Here is an 18657-nt window from a genome sequence, read left to right as displayed (position 1 = left end):
TGAGTATAATCATGAGCTCATTATCATGTAGTCTCCCATTTAGTGAAGTCCCAGTTGTTGCTGTGTTATCAGAGGAGGCATTACAGAGCAGAGGACCATTGAGAATTTGAATAAAATGGGTACAGGTATTTCTAAAAATGACAAGTGATCTTAATGTAAAGTATTACACATACAGAGGAGGTATAACCCTTTGGGAAGGTAGATATTGAAAGGTTGAACTCTTGTGAACATAGGATATATAGTTAGTAAGTTTGCAGATGACACCAAAATTGGAGGTGTAGTGGACAGCGAAGAAGGTTACCTCAGATTACAACAGGATCTTGATCAGATGGGCCAATGGGCGGAGGAGCAGCAGATGGAGTTTAATTTAGATAAATGTTAGGTGCTGCATTTTGGAAAGTCAAATCAGGGCAGGACATATACACTTAATGGTAAGGTCCTGGGGAGTGTTGCTGAACAAAGAGACCTTGGAGTTCAGGTTCATCGTTTCTTGAAAGTGGAGTCGCAGTAGATAGGATAGTGAAGAAGGTATTTGGGATGTTTGCCTTTATTGGTCAGTGTATTGAATATAGGAGTTGGGAGGTCATGTTGTAGCTGAACAAGACACTGGTTAGGCCACTATTGGAATACTGTGTGCAGTTCTGCTCTCCGTGCTATAGGTAGGATGTTGTGAAACTTAAAAGGGTTCAGAAAGGATTTACAAGTGTTTTGCCAAGGTTGGTGGGTTAAGTTATAGGGAGAGGCTGAATAGACTGGGGCTATTTACCCTGGAGCATTGGAGGCTGCTGGGTGACCTTATAGAGGTTTTTATAATCATGAGGAGCTTGATTATAAAATAGATAAGGACTTTTCCCCAGGGTGGGCATTCCAAAACTACAGGTTTAGGGTGAGAGGGGAAAGATTTAAAAGGGACCTAAGGGGTAACCTTTTCACACAGGTACGTTTATGAAATGAGCTGCCAGAGGAAGCGGTGGATGCTGGTACAATTACAACATTGAAAAGGCATCTGGATGGGTATATGAATAGGAAGGGTTTTGAGGGATATTGGACCAAGTGCTGACAAATGGGACTCGATTTATTGACGATATCTGGTCGGTGTTGTCGAGTTGGACAGAAAGGTCTGTTTCTGTGCTGTACACCTCTATGACTGTATGACTCTATTCCCTTTGCTGGAGAACCTAAAATTAGGAAGTCATCATCTCCAGATAAGGGACCAACCATTTTGAACTGAGTTAAGGAGATGTTTCTTTACCTAGAGAGTTCTGAAACTTTCACACTCGCCACCCTAGAGGGCAGTGCATGCTCATGGAGTCAATGAAGATATTCAAAGTCAGATAGATTTCTGTACACTGAAGCAGTGAAGAGGTAGGGCAATTGGACTGGAAAGTGAAAATTATGTAAATATCCAGTCGTGATCCCCCTGAATGGTGTGGCAGGATGTGGGATTGCCAACAGCGTCCCTGGATGGGGGAGGACCACTCATCAGAGACCTCTGTGCCCAAAGACTGGAATTAAGAAGAGGCAGCCCTGGCTTTAATTCCTTCCCATTCCACACCCTGCCCCCACTCCAGCCACCAGATTGCTTGATGTCCTCATCCAAACCCCACCCATTCCCCTGGCTATGACAATGCCTTGAAAATTGTGGGGGGAGGTGGGGTGCACCAACGGGTTCCTGAGCTGAGACCAGGGCATTTTAAGCTCTGAGCACAACAATGCTTGCTGCAGAACTCTGTTCATGCCTCCCCATCAATGTCTGCCAACCAGGGCCCTACCCTATGGAGGTCGAGCGACAAGAAGCCATTTTAACTTTCTTATCACAGGACGCAGGTCTTGGGGGATCGGAGGCAAGGGCCGGAGTGTGGCTTTTAGAAGCCGACACCTTTCCCCCCACCTCACCCTCATGAATCAAGGTGTGACACTGAGCCACATGTGAAGGCATTTGGACAGAAGCTTGATGGATGACGTTTAAGAAGAACCTCAAAGTAGAATGGGATGTACAAAACTGTAAGGAGCAAATTCCAGAGCTCGGGCTTTGGCAGCTGAAGGCATGGCCACCAAGCGAATATGACTGATGAGGATGATGATGATGCATTGTTATCTGTTGAAGTGGTATCCTGACACGTACAAACATATCTTTCAATGTGTGATATTGAGTCCTGTAAATATGTTTTCTGAGAAATGGCATTGCTATTACATGGAATGTGAAATAACTCCCCAGAGGCTATAATCCCGTTTTCAAGTCACCCTTTGTTTACATGAGCTAGCTTTTAGAGTGAACAAAACCTCTGACACTCCTGTTTATATCTGTCAGACAAGGTTCCCTGATTGGACCAGGTTAACAGCCCCAATCAGGGAACTCATATTCCATGATGTCCACTTGGCTAATCTCATTACAATCACGACAGAATGTACAGTACAAAACCAGGCCAGACAGTACAAGGAAAAGTGTTTATGCTCCAAGCAAGCCTCACTGTTGTATGATCCATTCAAATAATCATCTAATCCTTTCTTTCTCCTGTAATTATATAAATTCCTCTTAAATGCATCTAAACAATTCACCTCAAATACTATTTGTGGTAAGAATGTCAGCACAAGATAAACAAGAACTGCGTGTACAGCTGACAACCTACCTTTTTTTTCAGAGTAGCACAGCACAGATGAGGTCCTTTGGCCCATTGAATCTGCACTAACCTATTCATACCAATCCCACTTCCCAACACTTCGCCCATTGTCTTGAATGTTACTTTTTAAGGGTTGTGAGGTTTCCTGTCTTACTGCACTCCTAGGCAGAGCATTCCAGATTTCCACCCCCCTTTTCCTTAATTCCTCTCTAAACCTCCTGGGTTTCAGATAACATTTTGTCCTGCCCTCAGTTATTGACTCTTTGACAAAGGGGAACAGTTGCTTTCTATCCTCTCTGCCCATGCCCCTCATAATCTCATTCAACTCTACCAGGTCTCCCCTCAATCTTCTCTGTTCCAAAGAAAACAACCTGAGTTTATCCAGCCATTCTTCATCGCTTCATCCCAGGCAACCTTCAAGTGAATCTTCTAATTCTGCTCCTAATTCATGTTGTGTGTTCAAGCTTACTCGAACATTCAATAAAGTCATGGGTGATTTTCTGCATGACCTCCCTTTTGCCTCCATATGCCTTAGTGCCCTAGAATCTATCACCTCAGCCTTGGAGAGACTCAATGACTGAGCCTGCACAGGTCTATGGGGGCACCGAAGCGTAATGATTCACAACTCTCTGAGTGAAGAAAGTTTTCATCACTGTCCTAGATAGCTAGCCCCCTTATACTGAAAATTTGAATCTGGTTTCCAACTGTCCAATCAGTGAAACAAGCTTCTCATCTTCTATCCTGGATGGTCTTCTGTGAAAAAATTAATATGGTTTTAGGGGTGGCACGGTGGCTTAGCAGTTAGCACTACTGCCTCACAGCACCAGGGACCCGGGTTCGATTCCTGCCTTGGGTGACTGTGTGGAGTTTGTTCATTCTCCTCGTGTCTGCGTGGGTTTCCTCTGGGTGCTCCAGTTTCCTCTCACAATCCAAAGATATGCAGGCCAGGTGAATTGGTCATTCTATATTGCCTGCAGTGTGAGGCGCATTAGTCAAGGGTAGATATAGGGTAGGGGAATGGGTCTGGGTGGGTTACTCTTCAGAGGGTTGCTGTGGACTTGTTGGGCCGAAGGGCCAGTTTTCACACTGTGGGGAATCTAGTGTAACTTTCTGGATCTACATCCAACTCTTCAAAACTCCCAGAGAATAGTAATCTAATCTAATCTAATCCAGGCTCAATGGTAATGAGCTCCACATTCTAATCATGCAAACAATCTGGCAGTTGGGGGAAATGAACACTTACAAAATAGATAACCGGCCCATTCTAAGCATCAAATTAAAAAGGAAGACTTACATTTTGAAAGCACCTTTCATAATCTAGGCATGTCCCAGCACCTTGTTGCAAAAGGCAGAGTCATTATTTCCACTGGCTGGAGATTCTAGAACTAGGGGCACAGTCTGAGAGTTAGTGTCAGACCGTTCAGGAGAGAAATTAGGAAGCATTTCTACATACAAAAGGTGATAGATATTTGGGACTCTTGCCTACAAACAATGTTGATGCAGGATCAGTTGTTAATTTTAAATCTGACATAGATAATGTTTTGTTAACCAAAGGCATGATGGGATATGGTCTAAAAGCAGGTACAAGGGGACCTCGATTGTCCGAATATCAATTATCCGAAAATCAGATTATCCGAAAGAGATCTCGAGGTCCCGATAGAAACCGGGTTGGGGGTGGGTTTGGACCGGGTTGGGGGTGCGGTGTTGGACTGGGTTTGGGGGTGGGGACGGGGATGGGGGCGGGGGGTGGATTGGGACCAAGGTTGGGTAGGATGGGGGTGGGTGGGCGGGGTGTCGTACAATACATGCTGCTGCACCGAGCCCGAGAGGAAAGGCTTTTAAACGATTTTCCGAATAATCGATTATCTGAACGAAATAGTGCCCACCCATCTCGTTTGGATAATCGAGTTTCCACTGTATATGGGGTTGGGGCACAGACTAGCCATGATTACATTGAAAGGCGGAACAAGTTTGAGGGGCTGAATGGTTTACTTGCGTCCCAATGTTTCCATCTTGGAGGAAACGTGACAGGTTTACAGTGAGCTTCAATAGACAGCGATATAATAATGACCAGATGCTGTAGATTGAGGGATAGATCTGGTGGGGACGCTATGTACAAGCAGACACACCTTCCTGCTCACAGAGGTTTGAATTTAAAAAATAGTGCAGATGAAGCCAGAGTCTAAATATATTCTCCATCTACTGAACCTGTCAGTTTTTATTATGTAGACTGACAAGATGTCCCAAACAATTTGAATGCAGCTGAGTTGCAGGGGTGGGTAGGGGAAATTGCAGAAGAATCAAGGTGATTTTTTTTAACAAGGAAAATGACAAATTGGGCTTCAGAAAAATTCATGCTATTGACAAACATCAACAGAGTGCTGTCTTTTTGAGATGACAATGTAGAAGGAGTAATTACAGATCCTTTTCTCTCAGAACTGCTTTCACATTATCTGCAAGGACAGAATAAATAGAGTGATGCTATTTTGTAAAGTGTTTCCAAGCTTTTAGCAATAAAAAGGAAATGTGGCTGCTCAGTATGAAGGTGCAGTCTCCATGTGACCATGAACCAGACAAAACAGCAAGTTCCTTGCATTGCTCTGCAGTCTGTTTTAAATGAGTAGCTTTCAACTGTAAAGCTGAATAAAAGGAAAACAGGAGCAGGAATAAGCCATTCAGCCTTTCGAATCTGCTCAAAACGATCGTAGCGGATCATCCAACTCAGTGTCCTGTTTCTGCTTTCTTTCCGAACCTCCTGATCCCCAAGACCTATATGTGGCTCCTTGAAAGCACTCATTTTGGCCTCAACCACATTCTGTGGTAGAGAATTTCCACAGGAACACCACTCTCTGGGTGAAGAAATGTCTCCTCAACGCAGTTCTAAATGACTTAGCGCATATCTGTTTGCTTAATTTCAGTGACTGCTATATAAGGACAGCCAGGTCTTGTTGCACTTACCACTTTCCCAATCTATCACAATGCATTGAACAATCTATCTTTCTGTTTTTGCTACCAAAGTTGATAACCTCATACTTCACCTGCCAAGCATTTGCTCGCACTTACGTTCAGGTTCATAGCAATTGTCCTGGAGTTCCCAGGTCGGATCGCTGTCCAATAATGCCTGCTGGAATATGTGCATGTAAACTTATCACTGGGAAGATTTACATCACAGAAAGAGGCCATTTGGTCCATGGTCTCCATGCAAGCCAAACAAACAGAGCTTTCAATCTTAACCTTATGTTATGGAAATGTTGAAAGAGTTTAACACTGATGTTGCTGGAGTTTTTCATCTTATATTCATCAGGACAAATGCACGAAAGCTAAATTTCAAATGGTCACAACAATTTATACCATGAGAGAGACTAGAGCTGATTGGTTAATAAGTTGACCCTGGCTGAGGTGTTGCCATGCAAAATACTTTGGCTGGCCAAGCTTCTAGCCAGTTCGCTATAGCTATAGTTTCCCTTTGCTTCCTCATAGCAATACTTAAGCCAATCAGAGTTGAACTGCTGACCAATCAGCATCCTTTTCTCCTGTAGTGTAAACTGCTGACATTCTCATGCTAGCCGTAGTGTGTACCAGACAGAAAGATTCATCAATGTATTTCTCTTTTCAGCAACGTGGCAGACTTACTAGCAGCTGGGTAAAGCTCACATGAGGGTGACACGGTGGTTCAGTGTTTAGCAATGTACCAGGGACTGTGTTCGATTTCATCCTCGAGCAACTGTCTGTGTGGATTTTGTATGTTCTCCCTGTCTCTGCGTGAGTTTCCTCCGGGTGCTCTGGTTTCCTCCCACAATTCAATGATGTGCAGGTTAACTGGATTGGCCATACTAAATTGCCCATACTGTGCAGGAATGTGTAGGTTAAGTGGGTTTGCCATGGGAAATGCAGGGTGACAGGGATAGGGTAGGTTGGTGGGGTCTGGGTGGGATGCTCTTCAGAAGGTCGGTATGGATTTGATGGGCCGTTGGGTGCACTGCAGATTCTCTGAACAGTGAAATGTCAACAAGTAACACACGGTATCTCAGTGGTTAGCACTGCTGCCTCACAGCGCCAGGGACCCAGCTTTGATTTCAGCCTCAGGCAACTGTCTGTGTGGAGTTTGCACATTCTTCCTGTGTCTGGGGGGGGGGGGGGGGGGGGGTTTCCTCTGGGTGCTCTGGTTTCCTCCCACAATCCAAAGATGTGCAGGTTTGGTGAATTGGCCTTGCTGAATTGCCCATAGTGTTCAGGGATGTGCAGGTTAGGTACATTAGTCAGGGGTAAATGTAGAGTTATATGGTGGGGGGTTGGTCTGGGTACATTACTCTTCACAGGGTTGGTGTGGATTGTTGGGCCAAATGGCCTGTTTCCAGACTGTAGGGATTCTATGAAAACTCTATGAAATCTGATGCAAAGACATTGGGGGACAGCACATGAGCAATTCCTTACCCCGCAATCATTGGGAAAGGAGTAGACAGTTTTAACTTCAGGCAGTAATAGATAATTGTGACAATCTATCCATTTAGCATTACTCTCAATTTTCATTACAGTAAAATGAAAACTTGGGTGTGCATGCTGGGAATCTGAAACAAACAAAAACCTGAAATTGCAGGAGTTAACATTTGGATTCCAGTTCCTCAATTCTGATGAAGGGTCATATCTCATGTGAAACATTAACTTTGTTTCTCTCTGCCAGCCCTGCTGAGTTTCTCCAGCCCTTCCTGTTTTTGTTTGTCCCCATTTTCATTTCTCATGTTGCTCCCAGTCAATCAATCCAGGTATTTAATGCGTGGTCTGTCAATGTAAAGTGACAGTTTAACCTTTCATCTGAAACGAGAAATGCTCCCAAGCAGCTTTAAAGATTTAAAATTTATCTTTAATTTATCTGTAAATTAATCAATTTTGTCAATTAATCAACATTCAGTTGCAAAGAAATGACAATTTGAGATATTCAATTCACCTCACTTTCACTCTTTCAGGAATTTAATGAATATTCTCTTGCCTTCATTTCTTGAGATCATGTATCTGCTTTGAAAGCATTCACTACAAGAACAATTAAATCACACTGTGCTAACGGAATATCCATTAATAAAGCTTTCGGATTACACGACTTAGCTTCAAAAACATTAAGCAGCAAAGATTCCAGGGGAACAGCTGTGCTTCAGCTGGGAGTCCTCTCATCTCTGACTGACAAAGCTCTGGGTACGAGGCCCACTCCAGGACATATCCCTAAAGCTCAGGACTGACGCTGAGTGTAGTAACTGAGGACACGGTGCATTGATGCTGTGTTTTGGGTGATCCAATCTACCCCCATCTTGTGCTGGATTTAAAAGATTCCATGGCACGATTTCTAGGAAGAGTGTTAGGTCTGGTGTCCTGGCTGATTTTTATTCCTCGGTCATTGACGTGGAGATTCTCTGCTCATTGTCACATTGCTTTAGTGGAAGTCTATAGTGAGCTGTGTTTCCCACATTAAAATAGTGAGCACACTTCTGAAGAGATTATGTCCAGTAGTTGTGAAAAGTGTTAATGTACCAGTTTTTCTTTTTAACAGCAATGGGACTGTGCTGACCGCAACACCATAAGATGGAACCTCGATGTTACTTGATTGGCTCTGTGTGTGTTTCTCTCTGAACTGCCCCCAGGACAAACCCGTCTTGGGGAGGGGACCTCAAATCAGTGCTAGACCCCCCCCCCCCGCCACCTCCCCCCCACCCCTGTGGTCCACTCCCTGAATATTAAGGGACTGACACCTTCTGTATTCCATGATAAAGAAACATACTTTAAGCCAATAAAAACTAAAAGAACTGCAGATGCTGTAAAGCAGAAACAAAAATAGAAATTGCTGGAAAAGCTCAGCGAGTCTGGTAGCATTTGTGGAAAGAAATCAGAGATAACGTTTCAGGTTACTCGACATTTATTGCCTACCCCAAATTCTTCTGGAGAAGGTGGCAGGGACCTGTCTTCTTGAACTACAGCAGTTCTTGGGATGTAGGGACTCTCAGACTGTTCTTACAGAGAGAGCTCCAGGATTTTGACCCAGTGTCAGGAAAAGAACAGTGATATGTTTCCAAGTCAGGATGGTGTGAGTAAGTTGGAGGGGAACCCCATGTGCGGCAGAGCCTGTACTTCATGCATTGGATTTATCAGCCTTCCCTGAATCCATCAAACCAGAATAGAAGCAAGTCATCCCAATTCTGCAGAACTACCTAAGAGCAAAGAAAGGTTCACCTCAAGTGAACTCAGCTCCAATGAAACGGTCCAGCTCATGAAGTTCCCTTGGAAGAATCATTCGTACAATTGAAAACAGCTTGACAAGTTGAGTCTTTCCAGCCACGCGTGTGCAGTCACAGTGGGATTTGGAATTTGGAAAACTAACCGATAAGTTATAAGTTGGCCTTCAGACCTGGTACTAACATTTACTAACACTTTTTTCCTGTAGCTTCTCCTGATGAAAGTATTAACTCCTTGTCACTGTGGTTCAAAGGGCGACACTGCATGAGGGGCCATTAGTTAGGTCCTAGTCTTGAGTGATCCCAGTTATTTCCCGGAAGCAGCTCGTCTGTTTATTTCTCCAAGCTCCTACACTTTCCTCTTCGGTTGCCCATAGGGTGCCTTGCATTTTCAATTCCAATAACCAATATGACTGGAGAAAAGATTCCATGAGGTTGTTTCCTGTTTCCTTCCCCATACGTATTTAAAGGAAACACAACCCACTTCCCAAAGGGTCCTCTGACTGTACCTTGTACCTTGTGATTCCACCTCTTCTGCCAACCCCACTGAGCATTTTTTGGTTTTGTCATTAGTCATGGCTGAGCATAGAATTCTTCCTTGGATTCTGGGGTAGTGTGTGAAAAGGTGGGCACTACCACTGCTGAAGTCTTAACATATGCACGCCACATTTGAGGCATGACATTGTTGCTTAATGCCGTTCTCTGCCAAAATCTGCACCACATTTCCCTCATCCCCAACACTGGCGATCATGGGTTTCAATCGAAATCTAGCAAGCAACCACTCCAGGCCAACACTATAGGGCAGTATTGAGGGAGTGCTGCATTTCTAAAGGCACTGTCCCTTAGGTGGTCGTGAAAGAACCCAAAGAGAAACAAGTCTGTTCCGAACCAACATTCAACCCTCAACCGACACCACCAAAATAGATGAGCTGGACATTTACTTCATTGATATCTTATTGTGTCTAATTTTGTCCACCAGATATGCTGACATAATAAGATTTACATTTTCAAAAAGAAATGTTATTTCAGTGGATTTAGGGTATTCCGAGGTTGTGACAGGCACTATACAAATGCACATTTCTTTCTTTCTCTTGCTCTCAAAGGCTGAGATCAACTAACTAAACACAGGATACAATGAATCTGGAAAGCTAAGCTTTGCACTTGTTAAACCCAGTGAGCTATCATAGTGCCCTATGATTTAGCTTTGTGCAACAGCCCCCTCTTCCTGGGTCATACGCTGGTGGAGCTGAGGGAGAACAGCGCACTGCCAGTACATCAACGTGTCTGCAACAACTTGCCTTTATGTCGGACCATCACTGTAACAAAAGGGCCCAAAGTGCCTTGAAGCAGCACAATGACACAGCAAGAATGTGATATTGTAGAGCTGCATTTATTGGCAAGAACACCGCTAAGTGGAGCTTTGCAATTGTGAAAGGTAGGAGTAGCACCTAACTGAATGTTAGGCAAAAAGGACCAACAAGTCTGTTGTGTCAAAATTCATTGCAAGCGATAAACAAGTCACAAGACTGCAAAGACTTCTTACATTAAATTTTAATGTAGTTTTAAAATATGGAAAACACAATTGGTACGTTTCTTTGCAATCTGATGCTTCTGATGACTTTTAAATCTCTACATAGGGGTATTACAACATTAAAATTTAACTCAGAGGCTATTTTACAGTTAGCAGAAGTGCAACTTGTAAATACATTTAGAGGCTGTTTATAATTGTTGCAGAGTTTCCCTCCATTTTACAATTAGCTTAAACTTTAATCTTGTGCTGGTGTGATGTCACGTGTACAACGGTGCCTGCACAATTTGATGAATTTGGCCATTTTTACATTGGGAGTAGACAGTCCGATATCCTCCAGCCTAATTTTGAGGCAATTGTGTATAAAAATGTGGAAAATAACTTCTCCCAATTATTGATAAGATGAAGCTGGTTTGGTTCAAGTTATTTTACTGGGGAAAGAATGGATCATCACTACATCAAATGGAACGCAGTAACATGTTCGGTGCGCCTTGGGATGCTAAAGTACAGAGGAACCTCAATTATCCGAATACCAATTATCGGATCATCGGATTATCCGAAGGAGATCTCGAAGTCCTGACAGAAACATTACATCAAAGGTGAGTGACCAACACCAATCGCGTCTTTTGTTTACAGTGATTAAAAGTGCTGCCGAGAACAGCCCTGGACTGATGGGAGTGCAGGCACCGTCTTTAAATGACTGACCTCCCACCCCTCTCTCTCACTCCCCTCACACTTTCCCTGGAGCTCTACACAAGGGTGTACCCTAAACCCCCCAGGTAATCTCTCCAACATTGTCCTGAGCAGGGCAAACGTGGAATCTGTCAATAAATTGCAGTAAAAAGTTGCATGCGTGTGTGTGTGTCTGTGTGTGTCTGTGCGCATACGTGTGCGCTATTTGGAGACTCACCCCCAAAAGCTGTAGCAGCAACAATCTTGCTGTGGGTGTCTACTACGGTTGCCCTGGAGAGGGGGCAGTGGCGTGCAGGGGAAGGGTGGGGGGGGCCACCAGGTGTTTGAGGGCAGGTGGGGTGCAGGCAGGGGGCGGTGTTGGATCGGTCTGGGGGCGGGCGGGGGCCGGTGTTGGATGGGGTTTGGGGTGGGGGTGGTGTGATGGTGCTCGATGGGTCTGGGGGCGGGGGTGCTGGTGTTGGATGAGGTTTGGGGATGGGAGTAGAGTTGGATGGGGTTTTGGGGGTGAGGGGTGGTGTTGAATGGGGTTTGGGGGCAGGGGGTGGTGTTAGATGGGGTTTGGGGGTGGGGGACGATGTTGAACGGGGTTTGGGGTAGGGGGGCAGTATTGGATGGGGTTTGGGGTGGGGATGTTGTTGAATGGGGTTTGGGGCGGGGGCGGTGTTGGACGGGGTTTGGGGCGGAGGGAGGTGTTGGATGGAGTTTGGGGGTGGGGGCAGCGTTGGACAGGGTTTGGGGGCGGGGTGGCATTGGACAGGGTATGGGGGCGGGGGCAGCGTTGGATGGGGTTTGGGGCAGGGGCGGTGTTGGATGCGGTCGGGGGTGAGGTTGGACGGGGTTTGGGGTCAGGGGGCAGTGTTGGATGGGGTCGGGGGCAGTGTTGGACGCGGTTTGGGGCGGGAAGTGGTGTTGGACAGGGTTTGCGGGCAGGGGCAGCATTGCACGGGGTTTGGGGCGGAGGGCAGCGCTGAATGGGGTTTGGGGGTGGGGGGCAGCGTTGGATGGGGTTTGGGGCAGGGGGGCAGCGTTGAACGGAGTTTGGGGGTGGGGGCCAGCATTGGACGGGATTTGGGGGCGGGGGGCAGCATTGGACGGGGTTTGGGGGCAGGGGACAGCTTTGGACAGGGTTGGGGGCAGGGGGTGGTGTTGGACGGGGTTTGGGGTCGGGGCGGTGTTGAACAGGGGTTTGGGGGCGGGGGACTGTGTTTGGATGGGGTCGGGGGTGGGGGCACTGTTAGATGAGGTTGGGGGTGGGGGCGCGGTGTTGGACGGGGTCAGGAGGCAGGGGCGGTGTTGGCCGGGGTTTGCGGTCAGGGGTCAGTGTTGGACAGCGTTTGGGGGCAGGGGGCGGTGTTGGATGTGGTTTGGGGGCAGGGATGCAGTGTTGGACGGGGGTTTGGGGGCGGAGGGCGGTGTTGGTGTTGGATGGGGATTTGGGGGCAGGGGAGCGGTGTTGGTTGGGGTTTGGGGGCGGGGGAGGTGTTGGATGGGGTCGGGGCGGGGTGGTGTTCGACGGGGGTTGGGGGGCAGGGGCGGTGTTGGACGAGAGTTTAGGGGCGGGGGCGGTGTTGGACGTGGGTTTGGGGGCGTTGGTGGAGGTGTTGGACGGGGGTTTGGGGGCGGGGGGGCGGTGTTGGACGGGGTCAGGGCGTGGGGCAGTGTTGGACGGGATCGGGGGGTTGGGGCGGTGTTGGATGGGGTCAGGAGCGGTGTTGGACAGGGTCAGGGGCGGGGGACAGTGTTGGAAAGGGGTTTGGGCGTTGGGGCGGTGTTGGACGGGGGTTTGGGGGCGGGGGGGGCGGTGTTGGACGGGGTTAGGGGGTGGGGGCTGTATTGGGCGGGGGCAGTGTTGGACGGGGGTTTGGGGGCAGGGGTGCGGCGTTGGACAGGGTTTTGGGGCAGGGGCAGCATTGGATGGGGTTTGGGGCAGAGGTCAGCATTGGATGGGGTTTGGGGCTGGGGGGCAGCATTGAATGTGGTTTGGGGTGGGAGCAGCGTTGGATGGGGTTTGGGGGTGGGGGGCAGCATTGAACGGGGTTTGGGGCGGGGTCCAGCGTTGGATGGGGTTTGGGGGTGGGGGTGGCATTGGACGGGGTTTGTGGGCAGGGAGCGGTGTTGGACGGGGTTTGGGGGCGGGGGGTGGTGTTGGAGTGGGCCGGGGGTGGGGGGCGGTGTTGGATGGGGTTTGGGGGCAGGGGAGCGGTGTAGGACAGGGTCGGGGGATGGGGGCGGTGTTTGTTGAGGTAAGGGGTGGGGGGGGCGGTGTTGGACGGGATCAGGAGACGGGGGCGGTGTTGGACGGGTGCGGGGGGTCGGTGTTGGATGGGGTTTGGGGTCAGGGGGCAGTGTTAGACAGGGTTTGGGGGCAGGGGGTTGGTGTTGGACAGGGTTTGGGGGCAGTGGGGGTGGGCGGTGTTGGACCGGGATTGGGGGCAGAGGGGCGGTGTTGGACGGGTGTTTGGGGGCAGGGGGGCGGTGTTGGACAGGGTTTGGTGGTGGGAGGCGGTGTTGGACGGGGTCGTGGTTGGGGGGCAATGTTGGATGGGGTCAGGGGCGGGGGCAGTGTTGGACGGGGACTTGGGGGCGGGGGCGGTGTTGGACGAGAGTTTGGGGCGGGGGGGCGGTGTTGGACGGGGTCAGGGTGTGGGGCGGTGTTGGACGGGGTTGGGGGGGGTGGTGTTGGACAGGGTCGGGGGCGGGGGCAGTGTTGGATAGGGTTTGGGGGCAGGGGCGGTGTTGGACGGGGTTTGGGGGCAGGGGCGGTGTTGGACGGGGTTGGGGGCGGTGTTGGACGGGGTCAGGGGCGAGGGTGGTGTTGGACAGGGGTTTGGGGGCGGGGCGGTCTTTGACGGGGTTTGGGGGCGGGGGCGGTGTTGGACGGGAGTTTAGGGGCGGGGGCGGTGTTGGATGGGGTTTGGGGGCGGGGGTGGTGTTGGATGGGGTTTGGGGGCGGGGGTGGTGTTGGACGGGAGTTTAGGGGCGGGGTGGTGTTGGACGGGGGTTTGGGGGCGGGGGGGTGGTGTTGGACGGGGTAGGGGGTGGGGGCTGTATTGGGCGGGGGCGGTGTTGGACGGGGGTTTGGGGGCAGGGGTGCGGCGTTGGACAGGGTTTGGGGGCAGGGGCAGCATTGGATGGGGTTTGGGGCTGGGGGGCAGCATTGAATGTGGTTTGGGGTGGGAGCAGCGTTGGATGGGGTTTGGGGGTGGGGGGGCAGCATTGAACGGGGTTTGGGGCGGGGTCCAGCGTTGGATGGGTTTTGGGGGCGGTGAGCGGCGTTGGATGGGGTTTGGGGGTGGGGGTGGCATTGGACGGGGTTTGGGGGCAGGGAGCGGTGTTGGAGTGGGTCGGGGGTGGGGGGCGGTGTTGGATGGGGTTTGGGGGCAGGGGAGCGGTGTAGGACAGGGTCGGGGGATGGGGGCGGTGTTTGTTGAGGTCGGGGTGGGGGGGCGGTGTTGGACGGGGTCAGGAGGCGGGGGCGGTGTTGGATGGGTGCGGGGGGGCGGTGTTGGATGGGGTTTGGGGTCAGGGGGCAGTGTTAGACAGGGTTTGGGGGCAGGGGGTTGGTGTTGGACAGGGTTTGGGGGCAGTGGGGGTGGGCGGTGTTGGACCGGGATTGGGGGCAGTCGGGGGTGTTGGACCGGGATTGGGGGCAGAGGGGCGGTGTTGGACGGGTGTTTGGGGGCAGGGGGGCGGTGTTGGACGGGGTTTGAGGGCGGGGAGTAGTGTTGGACGGGGTTTGGGGGTGGGGGGCGTGTTGGACGGGGTTTGGGGGCGGGGGGCGGTGTTGGATGGGGTTTGGGGGTTGGGGGCGGTGTTGGACGGGGTTTGGGGGCGGGGGGCGGTGTTGGATGGGGTTTGGGGGTTGGGGGCGGTGTGGTGTTGGACAGGGGCGGGGGTTGTGGGCAGTATTGGACAGGGGTGGGGGCAGTGTTGGACGGTTGCGGGGGGGCGGTGTTGGCATTGGACGGGGTTTGGGGGCAGGGAGCGGTGTTGGACGGGGTTTGGGGGCAGTGGGGGTGGGGGGTGTTGGACCGGGATTGGGGGCAGAGGGGCGGTGTTGGACGGGTGTTTGGGGGCAGGGGGGCGGTGTTGGACAGGGTTTGGTGGTGGGAGGCGGTGTTGGACGGGGTCGTGGTTGGGGGGCAATATTGGATGGGGTCGGGGGCGGGGGCAGTGTTGGACGGGGACTTGGGGGCGGGGGCGGTGTTGGACGAGAGTTTGGGGCGGGGGTGCGGTGATGGATGGGGGTTTGGGGGTGGGTGGGTGGTGTTGGACGGGGTCAGGGTGTGGGGCGGTGTTGGACGGGGTTGGGGGGGGTGGTGTTGGACAGGGTCGGGGGCGGGGGCAGTGTTGGATAGGGTTTGGGGGCAGGGGCGGTGTTGGATGGGGTTGGGGGCGGTGTTGGGGGGGCGGTGGGCGGTGTTGGACGGGGTCAGGGGCGAGGGTGGTGTTGGACAGGGATTTGGGGGCGGGGCGGTCTTTGACAGGGTTTGGGGGCGGGGGCAGTGTTGGAAGGGGTTTGGGGGCAGGGCGGTGTTGGAAGGGGTTTGGGTGTGGGGGAGCGGTGTTGGACAGGGGCAGGGGCGGGGGAGGTGTTGGACAGGATTTGGGGGCAGGGGGGCGGTGTTGGACAAGGTTTGGCTGAAGAGGGCAGCGTTGGACGGGGCTTGGGGTCAGGGGGCCGGTGTTGGACGGGGTTTGAGGGCGGGGAGTAGTGTTGGACGGGGTTTGGGGGTGGGGGCGGTGTTGGACGGGGTTTGGGGGCGGGGGGCGGTGTTGGATGGGGTTTGGGGGTTGGGGGCGGTGTTGGACAGGGGCGGGGGTTGTGGGCAGTATTGGACAGGGGTGGGGGGCAGTGTTGGACGGTTGCGGGGGGGCGGTGTTGGCATTGGACGGGGTTTGGGGGCAGGGAGCGGTGTTGGACGGGGTTTGGGGGCGGGGGGGTGTTGGATGGGGTCGGGGGCAGTGTTGGATGCGGTTTGGGGGCGGGAAGTGGTGTTGGGCAGGGTTTGCGGGCAGGGGCAGCATTGCACGGGGTTTGGGGCGGAGGGGCAGCATTGAACGGGGGTTTGGGGGTGGGGGGCAGCGTTGGACGGGGTTTGGGGCAGGGGGGGCAGCGTTGAACGGGGTTTGGGGTGGGAGCCAGCATTGGACGGGATTTGGGGGTGGGGGGGCAGCGTTGGATGGGGTTTGGGGGCAGGGGGCAGCTTTGGACGGGGTCGGGGGCAGGGGGTGGTGTTGGACGGGGTTTGGGGTCGGGGGCGGTGTTGAACAGGGGTTTGGGGGCGGGGGACTGTGTTGGACGGGGTCGGGGGTGGGGGCAGTGTTAGATGAGGTTGGTGGTGGGGGCGCGGTGTTGGATGGGGTCAGGAGGCGGGGGCGGTGTTGGACGGGGTCGGGGGGGCAGTGTTGGCCGGGGTTTGGGGTCAGGGGGTAGTGTTGGACAGGGTTGGGGGCAGGGGGGTGGTGTTGGACGGGGTTTGGGGGCGGGGGGGACGGTGTTGGTGTTGGATGGGGGTTTGGGGGCCGGTGTTGGACGGGTGCGGGGGGGCGGTGTTGGATCGGGGCGGGGTGGATGGGGGGCTGTGTTGGACAGGTGCAGGAGGGCGGTGTTGGACAGGTGTGAGGGGGCGGTGTTTGACAGGGTTTGGGGGCGGTGTTGGACGGGGTTTGGGGTGGGACGGTATTGAACAGGTTTGGGGGTGGGGACAGTGTTGGAAGGGGTTTGGGTGCGGGAGAACGGTGTTGGACAGGGACAGGAGCGGGGGCAGTATTAGACAGGGATTGGGGGCAGGGGATGGTGTTGGACGGGGTTTGGGGGCAGGGTGCGGTGTTGGATGGAGTTTGGAGGCAAGGGGACGGTGTTGGATGGGGTTTGGGGGCAGGGGATGGTGTTGGACGGGGTTTGGGGGCAGGGTGCGGTGTTGGATGGAGTTTGGAGGCAAGGGGACGGTGTTGGATGGGGTTTGGGGGCGGGGGCACTGTGTTGGACAGGGTTTTGGGGCGGGGGGCGGTGTGGATGGGGTTTGGTGGCGGGGGCAATGTTGGACGGGGTTTGGGGGCAGGGTGCGGTGTTGGATGGGGTTTGGAGGCAAGGGGAGGGTGTTGGATGGGGTTTGGGGGCAGGGGCACTGTGTTGGACAGGGTTTTGGGGCGGGGGCGGTGTGGATGGGGTTTGGGGGCGGAGGCAGTGTTGGACAGGGGCGGGGGACTGTGTTGGACGGGAGCGGGGGGCGATGTTGGATGGGTGCGGGGGGGGGCGGTGTTGGATGGCTGTGGTGGGGCAGTGTTGGACAGGTGCGGGGGGGCGGTGTTGGATGGGTGCGGGGGGGCGGTGTTGGACAGGTGCGGGGGTGTGGTGTTGGATGGGTGCGGGGGGGGCGGTGTTGGACAGGTGCGGGGGTGTGGTGTTGGATGGGTGCGGGGGGGGCGGTGTTGGACAGAGGCGGGGGTGTGGTGTTGGACAGGGGCGAGGGGGCAGTGTTGGACGGGGCGGGGGGGCGGGGGCCGGTGTCGGACAGGTGCGGGGGGGCGGTGTTGGACGGGGCGGGGGGGCGGTGTTGGATGGGTGCAGGGGTGGGGGGGGTGTTGGATGGGTGCAGGGGTGGGGGGGGTGTTGGACAGGAGCGAGGGGGTGGTGTTGGATGGGTGCGGGGGGGCGGTGTTGGATGGGTGCGGGGGGGCGGTGTTGGACGGGTGCGGGGGGGCGGTGTTGGATGGGTGCAGGGGTGGGGGGGTGTTGGACAGGAGCGAGGGGGCGGTGTTGGATGGGTGCAGGGGTGGGGGGGGTGTTGGACAGGAGCGAGGGGGCGGTGTTGGACAGGGTTTGGGGTTGAAAAGGCACTGAATTGATTAACCGAATAATCAATTATCTGAACGAAATAGAGCCCGCCCATCTCATTCAGATAATTGCGGTTCCCCTGTATATAACACAATCAATATTTCATCCATTATCCTCGAGTAAGAAACGCCAGTAAAAATTATCGTTTCCAAGTTGTGTTTACACAAAGTTTCATGAGCAAAAGTTTTGTGCAAACACATATTCCAATACTCATGTTAACAAAACAATGACCTCTTCCTTACCCATCACAAAATATTTATGCTGCTTGCTCATAACATTTTCAGATGTTACACCACAAATGCATTGCATTCTGGTGGATGTCTGCACCACTGTTCCCTGTAACTGATATAATTCTCCCCATGTTACTCAAAAGCCTTTGCACTTTGAACATTTTGATGAGGAAAACAAGTCAAGAATACTGAAAGCTCGTGGTTCGTTGCTACTGGCTGGTAAGTGACACTGGACATTACTGATAGCATCATGTCAAATAGGGATTCTTGACAATTTAAGCTGATCCAGCTCTATAACCGTAGCTGGGATTGGGGAGCTAAGGGCCAGGCTGGATTTTGAAGACGATGAACAGGTTTGTAAGTGAAGGAGAGAACATTAGAGATTGCAGAGACATGGAGAAGGGGCATTGGAAGAAGAAAGATATATGAGGGGGGCACATCATCAGTATGATAGATAGAAAAGGTTAGAATGATCTTACCGATGTGGATAGTACATGACGTATCAGTAGGGTTAATCAATATCCTT

At 52.4% G+C, this 18657-nt stretch overlaps 1 protein-coding gene across 4 annotated transcripts in view; it reads right to left on the bottom strand.

The window, feature by feature from the left end:
- LOC140465746 (thyroid hormone receptor alpha-like) overlaps window positions 1-18657 on the bottom strand; it is a 360010-nt gene that overhangs the window by 134132 nt on the left and 207221 nt on the right. The window lies entirely within an intron of this gene.

The sequence above is a fragment of the Chiloscyllium punctatum genome, chromosome 42 (genome assembly GCF_047496795.1).
Source record: "Chiloscyllium punctatum isolate Juve2018m chromosome 42, sChiPun1.3, whole genome shotgun sequence".
Taxonomy (NCBI): Eukaryota; Metazoa; Chordata; class Chondrichthyes; order Orectolobiformes; family Hemiscylliidae; genus Chiloscyllium; species Chiloscyllium punctatum.
Note: the sequence above shows the minus strand (reverse complement) of the source record. Positions and strands in the feature narration are given on the sequence as shown.